Below are 9,836 nucleotides of genomic sequence, written 5' to 3'. Positions count from 1 at the left end.
AGAAGGAGCGAGCGAGCGAGCCGGGCGTGCTGCGGGCGGCGCCGGGCGCGCACCTGCGGACAAGCGGGCGGGCGAGCCGGGCGAGCGGCGGCGGCGGCCCTGGGGCGGGGCGGCTCCCGAGGCCGGCGGGCGGGGGGATTCGCGGTGGGCGCGCCGCGGCGCCAGTGCGTCACGCCGGCGGAGGGGACGGTGGGCTGCGGCCGGGCGGCGGCAGCGGCGGCGGCGGGGACCGGCGGCTCATTCATTCGCGCTCCGCCTTCGGGGCCCCCTGCGGCGCGGCTGAGGTGAGTGCGCGGGGCGGCGCGGCGCGGCGGACGAGGCCCGGGCTGCGGGCGGCCCCGGGGAGTGGGGTGCGGTGCGGTGCGGTGGGGAGGAGACCTCCGGGGGCGGCGACCCCAGGTGCGCCGGGCGGCCTCCATTTTGTGTGAGGGAATGCCGCGCTCGCCTTCTCCGGGGTCGCGGCCGCAGCGCCCGAGCCGCTCCCTCCGCCTCCGCCTCCCGCCGTCCCCACCGGGAACCGGGCGCGGCGCGGGCGCGGGTGCGGGTGCGAGCCCCGGGGTCGGCCGCGCGGGGGGCCCCGCCGCTCCCGACCAGGTGCGGTGCGGTGCGGCACGAGGCTCGAGCCTCCAGCATTCGGGTCATTGCGGTTCCCGTTCGGGTCCCCTGTGCTCGGGCCGCCCCTCCTGCGGATCTCCGCCGAGAGGCCTGTGCGGCCGGCCCGAGAGGGGAGGATGGACGGAGCCTTGATCGGTCCCGGGTGCTGGGTGGCTCTGGGGTCTGGATCCCAGTGTGCTGCGATGCGCGTGCCTGGGGAAGGAGGACGGGACGCACATTGCTCCCTCCTGGAAATGTTTTACGCGGGTTATCTTACCCGAAGTAGATCCCCAGGTAACCAACCACCTGATGCCGGTCCTCCCCTATCCCCCCTTCAGGCCGTCCTCTTCAAAACCTACGTGAAAACGCCGTGGAGGTTTGGTAGGGGGTTGGGAGAGGAGGGACGCGCAGCTAAAAGATCGCCCAGAGGAAGGGTTTTAATGTAACCCCCCCCCAGAATTATTAATTTCTCGTTTGCCAAGATTCTTGAGCATATAGTAATTCTTGTTTAAATTCGTTTTGTAAATGGGCTTCTTGAATGAATTCTACCCTTGCAACCTTGCCTTTGGTATTTACCATTGCATCACAACAGGGATTAACATCTGGATCGCTGGTTGTTGTTGCATAATACATACATGTGAGCCCTGGAGGGACTTCTAATGGATCTGGGTTTGGTGTGCTCTATTTATTTTTTTAAAGCACATCATTGGGTGTATAGGTATTCTGTTCAAACTAGATCTTGTTCTATGAAGTATTTGCATGATTTTTAGTAACTAATATGAAATAGATTAGGCTCACATATTTATTTATCTACTTTTTTTTTTTTTTTTTTTTTTTTTGGTTTTTCGAGATAGGGTTTTTCAGTGTAGCTTTGGAGCCCGTCCTGGAGCTCACTCTGTAGCCCAGGCTGGCTTCGAACTCACAGAGATCAGCCCGCCTCTGCCTCCGGAGTGCTGGGATTAAAGGCGTGTGCCACCACCACCGCCCGGCACTATTTTTCTACTTTTAACTGTTGCTTCTTTAGAATAGGGGAGAAAGGAACCTGAGAGGAGTTCATTAGTCATAAATCTTCAGGACAAATGATAGTAAAACGAGTCCGGCATGCATGGAAATGGAGTGGCTGTCATTAGTGGATTCCTCTTGAAATTTGTGAAGAAGATCAGTTTGGTGAACCTAGATATAACCTATGTGAGTCTCCTGCCACACCAGTGATCATAAATCAAACCTGTACCTGTGTATTTTTTGGTTTTGAAAGATTTCTAGTTATTTTGATATTTGAAGTTGACTCTAAATAGCTGTAGTGGTTTCCATCCTTTAGTATACCGTGCATCCAATGAAGGGCTTGACTCTTCATCCAGTGAAGACTTGACTCTTCATCCAGTGAAGACTTGACTCTTCATCCAGTGAAGAAGACTTGATTCTTCATCCAGTGAAGACTTGACTCTTCATCCAGTGAAGAAGACTTGACTCTTCATCCAGTGAAGAAGACTTGACTCTTCATCCAGTGAAGACTTGACTCTTCATCCAGTGAAGAAGACTTGACTCTTCATCCAGTGAAGACTTGACTCTTCATCCAGTGAAGAAGACTTGACTCTTCATCCAGTGAAGACTTGACTCTTCATCCAGTGAAGACTTGACTCTTCATCCAGTGAAGACTTGACTCTTCATCCAGTGAAGGGCTTGACTCTTCATCCAGTGAAGACTTGACTCTTCATCCAGTGAAGAAGACTTGACTCTTCATCCAGTGAAGACTTGACTCTTCATCCAGTGAAGACTTGACTCTTCATCCAGTGAAGGGCTTGACTCTTCATCCAGTGAAGACTTGACTCTTCATCCAGTGAAGGGCTTGACTCTTCATTTAGTGAAGAAGACTTGACTCTTTATCCAGTGAAGGGCTTGACTCTTCATCCAGTGAAGACTTGACTCTTCATCCAGTGAAGGGCTTGACTCTCCATCCAGTGAATAAGACTTGACTCTTCATCCAGTGAAGGGCTTGATTCTTCATCCAGTGAAGACTTGACTCTTCATCCAGTAAAGAAGACTTGACTCTTATTCCAGTGAAGGGCTTGATTCTTCATCCAGTGAAGAAGACTTGACTCTTCATCCAGTGAAGAAGACTTCTCTTCATTCAGTAAAAGGCTTGGCTCTGATTTGTGAGAAAAAATACTGGTTGAATACTTTAGAAAGTAAAACATTTTCTGTTACCCTTATTAATAAATTAAACTTTTAAAAGCATTTAAACTGCTACCATATTAAGTACCATCCCCAGCAGCAGATCATGCTTCCTACACCCCCCCCCCCCCAGACAGGGTTTCTCTGTGTAGTTTTGGTGCCTGTCCTGAATCTCACTCTATAGACCAGGCTGGCCTCGAACTCACAGAGGTCCACCTGGCTCTGCCTCCTGAGTACTGGGATTAAAGTTGTGTGCCACCGCCACCCAGCACTTACATTTTTTTTAAAAAAAGATTTATTTACTTATGTATACAGTATGCCTGTACGCCAGAAGATGGCACCAGATCTTATTATAGATGGTTGTGAGCCACCATGTGGTTGCTGGGAATTGAACTCAGTCAGGACTTCTGAAAGAGCAGCCGGCGCTCTTAACCTCTGAGCAATCTCCCCAACCCTCATGTTTCCTATTAATGATGCTTGCTTTATAGGCAGAATTCTAGAGGGGAAAGGCTCCTAAGATACTTGAGTCTCTGTCTCAGGTTAGGGAATCTGAGTAAACGAAGTAAGCTGGGGGACTCCAGGTGACCAATTTGGACCTATTAAAGGGAGATGAGATTGTCTCTCCAGGGGCGTGAACCTGAAATCCAACAGCTGCTTTTACTTTCACAGTGATTGTGTTACTGTGTGAGTAGTTCCCTAATCGGAACAGTTGTATTTAATTGAAGAGTTTGGAAGTGATCTGGAGGTGCTTTTTTTTTTTTTTTTAAAAGTTTATTTTATGTATATGGTGCTCTATCTGTATTATATATCTGCATGCCAGAAGAGGGCATTAGATCCCATTATAGATGGCTGTGAGCCACCATGTGGTTGCTGGGAATTGAACTCAGGACCTCTGGAAGAGCTGCTAATGCTCTCCAGCACTGGGGTGTGCTTTTTATCTTGAAGGTTGCTTAAGATTTTCAGTGATATGTTATCAGTGGCAGAGAAATCAAAATGAAATGTTTCTCCTTAAGCTTTCAAGCCTGTGTGTACTATCAAATCAACTGCCTAAAAATTCAGAGTATTTACTTTAATAAGGGATTTACAATGTAAAGGAACCAAGTAGTCAGTCAGGAGGTGGAACAGTATCTTTCAAGGATGGTGTAGTAAAGATTGGTTAGGTAAGAGGTTCAACAAATGGGCATGTTCCTTCCCATTTCTAAGACTTAGGAGTGTATGTGTGTTCAGTGGTGTGATTATTTTGTTCCAAGATGATGATCTCTTCAGACAGCATTGGGCTGTATACTTCCTTTGTTTCTTTAAGCCTGGAATTTAAGTTCTAAATTTGGTATGCCTCATTTGTAGAAAGGTAGTTTGCAGTTCTTTGAAAGACATTACTCAGGGGTGGAATTCATGAAGGGGGAAGGATGTGATGATTTGAAGATAGTCAGGGAAAAATTGAGAATTTGCTTAAAAAAAAAAAAAAAGTTGGAGTTTTAGCGGAAGCCTAACCTTTTCCCTGGGCTAGAAAGATTGGAGGTTAGAATGCTATTTTGTTTAGTTTTAGACTACACCAAAGGTAGCTTTCATTTGTTAAGCAACCATTGATGTCTCTTATGTTGTAGGATCCAAAGAAACTGGCCATTTCCTTGAAGAGTCTGTAGTTTAATGAAGCTTTGAATAAAACCTTAAAAGTTCCTTAAAATACAAATATACAGCTCTTTTGAAAATTTGAATTAGGAACAAATGAATTTAGTAAACGTTTTCACAAAGTGCCATGTTGCACATCCTGCTTTGTTTGTAACTTTGAAAGTGTAAAAATAGTTTAGTTTGGAAAATTCACCATAGTTAGTACTTCAAACCAGACACTTGTCTAGGGGACAGAGACATAAATGTGCTATAATTTAGAAATATAGTCTTTACGATGGGACAGCCATTAAGTACTGTCCCGAGGTAAACTAAGCATGAGGATGTGGGACATACAAAAGAGGGGACATTCATTTTGTATGAATGAAGCCAGTACTTTACAAAATAGTAATGGTTGAACTTGGTCCTGAATGATGGATGTGTTTTGTTTCGTTTTGTTTTGTTTTTCCAAAAGTTTTTTTGGAGATATAGGGCATGGTGAGACATGTTTGTAGCATTTGGAAGGATGCTGAAGATGAATTGTGCAGAGGCCAGAGTTCAGCTGCTGGGAAAAAATGAGAATTGGGAAGAAGTAGTGGTTTGGGTATCCAAGAAGGAGAAAAGCTTTTTTTTTTTTTTTTAAATATTTTTTAAGGTTTATTTATTTGTTATGCATACAGAAGAGGGTGCCAGATCTCATTACAGATGGTTATGAGCCACCATGTGGGTGCTGGGAATTGAACTCAGGACCTCTGGAAGAGCAGTCGGTGCTCTTAACCTCTGAGTCATCTCTCCAGCCCCGAAGAATTTGACAGCTTTTTTTTTTTTTTTTCTTCGAGACAGGGTTTCTCTGTTTAGCTTTGCACCTTTCCTGGAGCTCACTTGGTAGCCCAGGCTGGCCTCGAACTCACAGAGATCCGCCTGGCTCTGCCTCCCGAGTGCTGGGATTAAAGGTGTGCGCCACCACCGCCCGGCTGAGAAAAGTTTTAAATGGCAGGTTGGGGCTGGCCCATAACATGGTCAGGAGGAGTAAGAATAAAAATGATTGATTGGATTTGGGAGGTTGCAATTTTTTTGGTAGCTGCAAAGTCAAATAATATATAGACTGAAAAGCTTAGAGCCCAGTTTAGGAATTAATCCGAACGGAAGGAAAGTCGGTGAGTTTGACCTTTTGTTGTATATAAATATACATGTATACATATATGTCATTAGATAAAGTAAAATAAACTGTACTAAAAGGGATTTCTAGAGGCCAAATCTCTCTCTCTCTTTATCTCTATCGAATGCGCACGAGCACACACACACTGTTTTTAAGCTTCGATTGGTTCCAGATATATCTGATGAGCTTATGCTGACACTACACAGTACTCATTTTTCAGTAAGATTTCACAGCGAAGGCAAAGAGGCAAAAGTTTGAGCTTGGACTTTGCTTGGTTGTTGTCTGTCTGTCTGACTTTTGTTAAGATAGTCAATCTTCCCAGTCCTCCGTGTCCTCAGCTGTGAAAGCATCACTGGCTAGTGACTTTACTTTGACAAAATCCCTGCCAGAAATAACTTGAAGGAAACAAGTTTGATTTGGCCTCTAGTGTCACAGGATACGGTCCGTCCCCGAGTGGAAGGATGCGGCGCTGACTGTGGTGGAGGAGCTTTTGGTAGTTGCTTCTCTTATCTTGGCAGATGAGCAAGTAGAGATGCTGAGATTCTACAGACCCTCAGTCTGGTCTCCAGCTAGGTCCCACAACCTCTCCAAAGAGTGCCACCAGCTGGGGACCAGATTTTAAACCACTTGAGCCGTAAGGGACATTTCAGGTCCAAACCATAGCTACACACGTAGCTAGAAATGCCACTGACAGAATTACATGGGATGACAGACCTAAGGAAAGTTAAGATGATTATCAGCAATGAAATTAGGGTGATTCTTAGTATCTAGTTCAGTGAACCTTATTCTTTTCTCCCTTTTATTAGGTCCCAACGTGTACCCCCTGTAGGACATTTTGTTGAGATTCATTAAAGCAATAATTTCCTTTTTAAGAAAATGACTTATTTATTTTATGTGCATTGGTGTTTTGCCTGCATGTGGGTCTGTGTGAGGGTGTCAGATCCCCCAGAACTGGAGTCACAGACAGTTGTGAACTGCCACGTGGGTGCTGGGAATTGAACTCAGGAGCCCTGGAAGAGCAGCCGGTGCTCTCCACTGAGCCAGCTCTCCAGCCCCTTACTTTCTTATTTTAAAAATTGTATCCCAGCACTCGGGAGGCAGAGCCAGGCGGATCTCTGTGAGTTCGAGGCCAGCCTGGTCTACAGAACAAGATCCAGGACAGGAACCAAAACTACACAGAGAAACCCTGTTTAGAAAAAAAATACAGCAAAACAAAACAAAACAATTGTGTTTTATCGATCTTGTGTCAACCAGAGCTTTTGATTTCTATGAGGTAAAGAATAAACACAATATTGATAGAATTCTGATTAAAAAAATGAAAGCCTTCCATTTTCATTAGTATATATATTTATGTGGAGGAAATATGAGTTTTTTGAAATTGAAAATAAATCATATTGGTCATTTTTATGCCTCCTGTACCCTGAAGTGCCTGTTTTCTTATTTTACAGTAAATAAAAAATTTTAAAATAAAAAGGTTGATTAATTGAAAAAAAAATGGTTTCATTTATGACATATACACTGTGTACTTAGTACAGACTCATTCCTCCCTCCTTGGACTCCCATCCTTTTCAGGTCACCCCCCCACTTTCATGTCTTTTTTTTGCGACAGGGTCTCCCGATGTAGAACACTTGGAACACTGTATAGACCAGGCTGGCCTCAAACTCACAAAGATCCTACGTCTCTGCCTTCTAAGTGCTGGGGGTTAAGTGTATGCAACCATGCCTGCCTCGTGTCTTTTTCAAATAAAGATTGCGTGTGTGAGAGGAGAAACACCGTTTATCTTTGTGAACCTGGCTTATTTTACCCAGTGTCATCATTTCCAGTTCTATCCATTTCCTGCAAATGAGGAGAGCTCCTTCTTTATGGCTGAGTAATACCTCGTTGTACATATAGACCACATATTCTTTACCCATTTATTTGTTGGTGGGTAGTGAGGCTATTCCGTAAATAGGTTATTTTAAATAGGGCTGTAACATGTATGGGTGTGTAGGTCTCTGTGTGGTATGCTGACACAGTCCTATGGGTATATACCCAGGAATTCCTGGCATGGTAGGATCATCGTATGTGATGGTTCTCTTTGAGTTTTCTTCAGGAATCTCGCACTGATTTCCATAGTGGCTGCACCAGTATATTCCCACCAGTGGTAAACCCTCTGCATCCTCACCAGCATTTGTCGTTTTATTGGTGATACCCTTTCTGACTAGAGTGGGATGGGATCTCATTGTGGTTTTGTTTTGCACTTCTTTATTGGCTTTAGTTCTCCTATTTACACTCACAATTGGAAAACACAGCTAAATGCTGAGCACCATGGCTCACACCTGTAATCCTAGCATTTAGGAAGCTGAGGCAGGAGGATGGCTGTGAGACTGAGGCCAGCCTTGGCTTCCTAGTGAGTTCTAGATTAGGTTGGGCTGCAGAGTTGAGATCCTATCTCAAAAAGAAAGAAAAGGAAATATAGCTAATGTCAGCAAAAAACGTTGACATTTTGGATGTCCTGATTCTTGGGTTTGAATACATAAAAGTATTTGCTGTTGATTTGAAACCAAGAAAGTAGAGTTAAAGCTAGTCTGTATAGGTTTTGTTTGGAGGGGCTGGAGACATCTCAGTGGTTAAGAGTATGTACTGTTCCTGTAGGCTCCTAGTACTCTCTTCTGACTCACAACTGCCTGTAACTCCAGCTCTGGATCCAGTGCTTCTGGCATCCCTTACACACACACACACACACACACACACACACACACACACACACACACACACACGATACATATTATGTATATATATATATATTGTAGAAATAATGACAGTTTATTCACTTTACCATTCAACAATTTTTTTACTGGAACATCTTGGTCTGGGCCACTATGTAAATAAGATTCCATCTTGATACAATGGGATTCGGTGTGGAAAGATGTGTGACATACCTTGGTTTGGGGTCCTACTCTGGCACTTTTATTGAGGGCGGGTGCTGTATTCATTCATTCATTCATTCATTCATTCATTCATTCATTCTATTTATTTATTTATGGGAGCATGTCTCACTGTGTTTCCCAGATTGATTTCTTTTTTTTTTTTTTCCCCAATTCTTTATTTTTCTAAGGTTTTTGTTTTAGCTAAGCCTTGGGACATTAATCCTCATATGCAGATTGTTAAAGCAGGAAACTGAAGGTAGGGTCTGAATTCCCAAAGCTAAATGACTTAATGTCCTGGAACTCACTATGTAGACCAGGCTGGCCTCGAACTCACAGAGATTCGCCTGCCTCTGCCTCCTGAGTGCTGGAATCAAAGGTGTGCACCACTACACCCAGCTACAATCTGCTTTCTTTCTTTCTTTTTTTTTTTTTTAAACATATAAATATTGATTAGATTCTGGGATACAGAAGAAACCTATCTTCATCTGTTCAGAGAGCTATGTTTTACTTAGTTGTGTGAGATTCCTATTCATCTTCCCCTTCACTGTTCGATTTACGGCAGACATTTTTCTGTAGGCTAATCCACAATCTAAAAAGATTTTAGCCTCCCATCCTCAAAGTACAGCCAGTATATTCTTTCATCAGCTTGATACGATACAAATTCTTATCCTAATAGTTAAATGTTTCACTAATGCTTGCCCAGTGATTGGGCAAAACCAAAACTTATAAGCCACAGTCATCCTTGGGTCGGTCCCCGTTGCTAAGTATCCTCCCTGGATCTGTGGGTTGCAGTCTGATTGTCCTTTGCTTTATATCTAGTATCCACTTATGAGTGAGTACATACCATCCACACATTACACACACTTACACACACACACACACACACACACACACACACACACACACACACACACGGTATATTTTTTTAAATTGCCTGGAGAATATTAACTTTTTCTGTACCCTCATCCTGTAGAGGGGGTACAAAAGCATAGTGTAGTTAATAAAACAGTTGATGTGGATTTACAGTCTTGTGCTGGATAGTTTTATGTCAGCTTAACACAGTGTAAAGTTATCTGTGAGGAGGGACCCTCAATGAAGAAATGCTTCCATAAGATTGGGCTGTGTGCAAGGCTGTAGGGCATTTTCTTAATTAGTGATCGATGGGGAAGGCCCAGCCTATTGTGGGTGGTGCCATCCCTGGGCTGGTGGTCCTGGGTTCTATAAGAAAGCAAGTTGAGTAAACCAGAGGGAGCAGGGCAGTAAGCAGCACTCCTCCGTGGCCTCTGCATCAGCTCCTGCCTCCAGATCCTCTCCCTCCCTGTTTGAGATGTCCTGACTTCCTTCAATGATGGACTGTGGATGTGGTAACGTAAGCCAAATATACCCTTTCCTTCTC

The 9,836-nt window shown here is 44.4% G+C and overlaps 1 protein-coding gene across 1 annotated transcript in view; it reads left to right on the top strand.

Annotated features, from left to right (window-relative positions):
- Positions 1-209: 209 nt before the first annotated feature.
- Positions 210-9,836, top strand: part of Fam169a (family with sequence similarity 169 member A) — a 56,903-nt gene continuing 47,276 nt past the window's right edge. Inside the window, exon 1 of the mRNA XM_028871689.2 lies at positions 210-284. The gene's annotated coding sequence lies outside the window, so the exon portion shown is untranslated. The remainder of the gene's footprint in view (positions 285-9,836) is intronic.

This window comes from Peromyscus leucopus, chromosome 11 (assembly GCF_004664715.2).
Source record: "Peromyscus leucopus breed LL Stock chromosome 11, UCI_PerLeu_2.1, whole genome shotgun sequence".
Taxonomy (NCBI): Eukaryota; Metazoa; Chordata; class Mammalia; order Rodentia; family Cricetidae; genus Peromyscus; species Peromyscus leucopus.
This window is presented reverse-complemented; position numbering and strand designations above follow the sequence as displayed.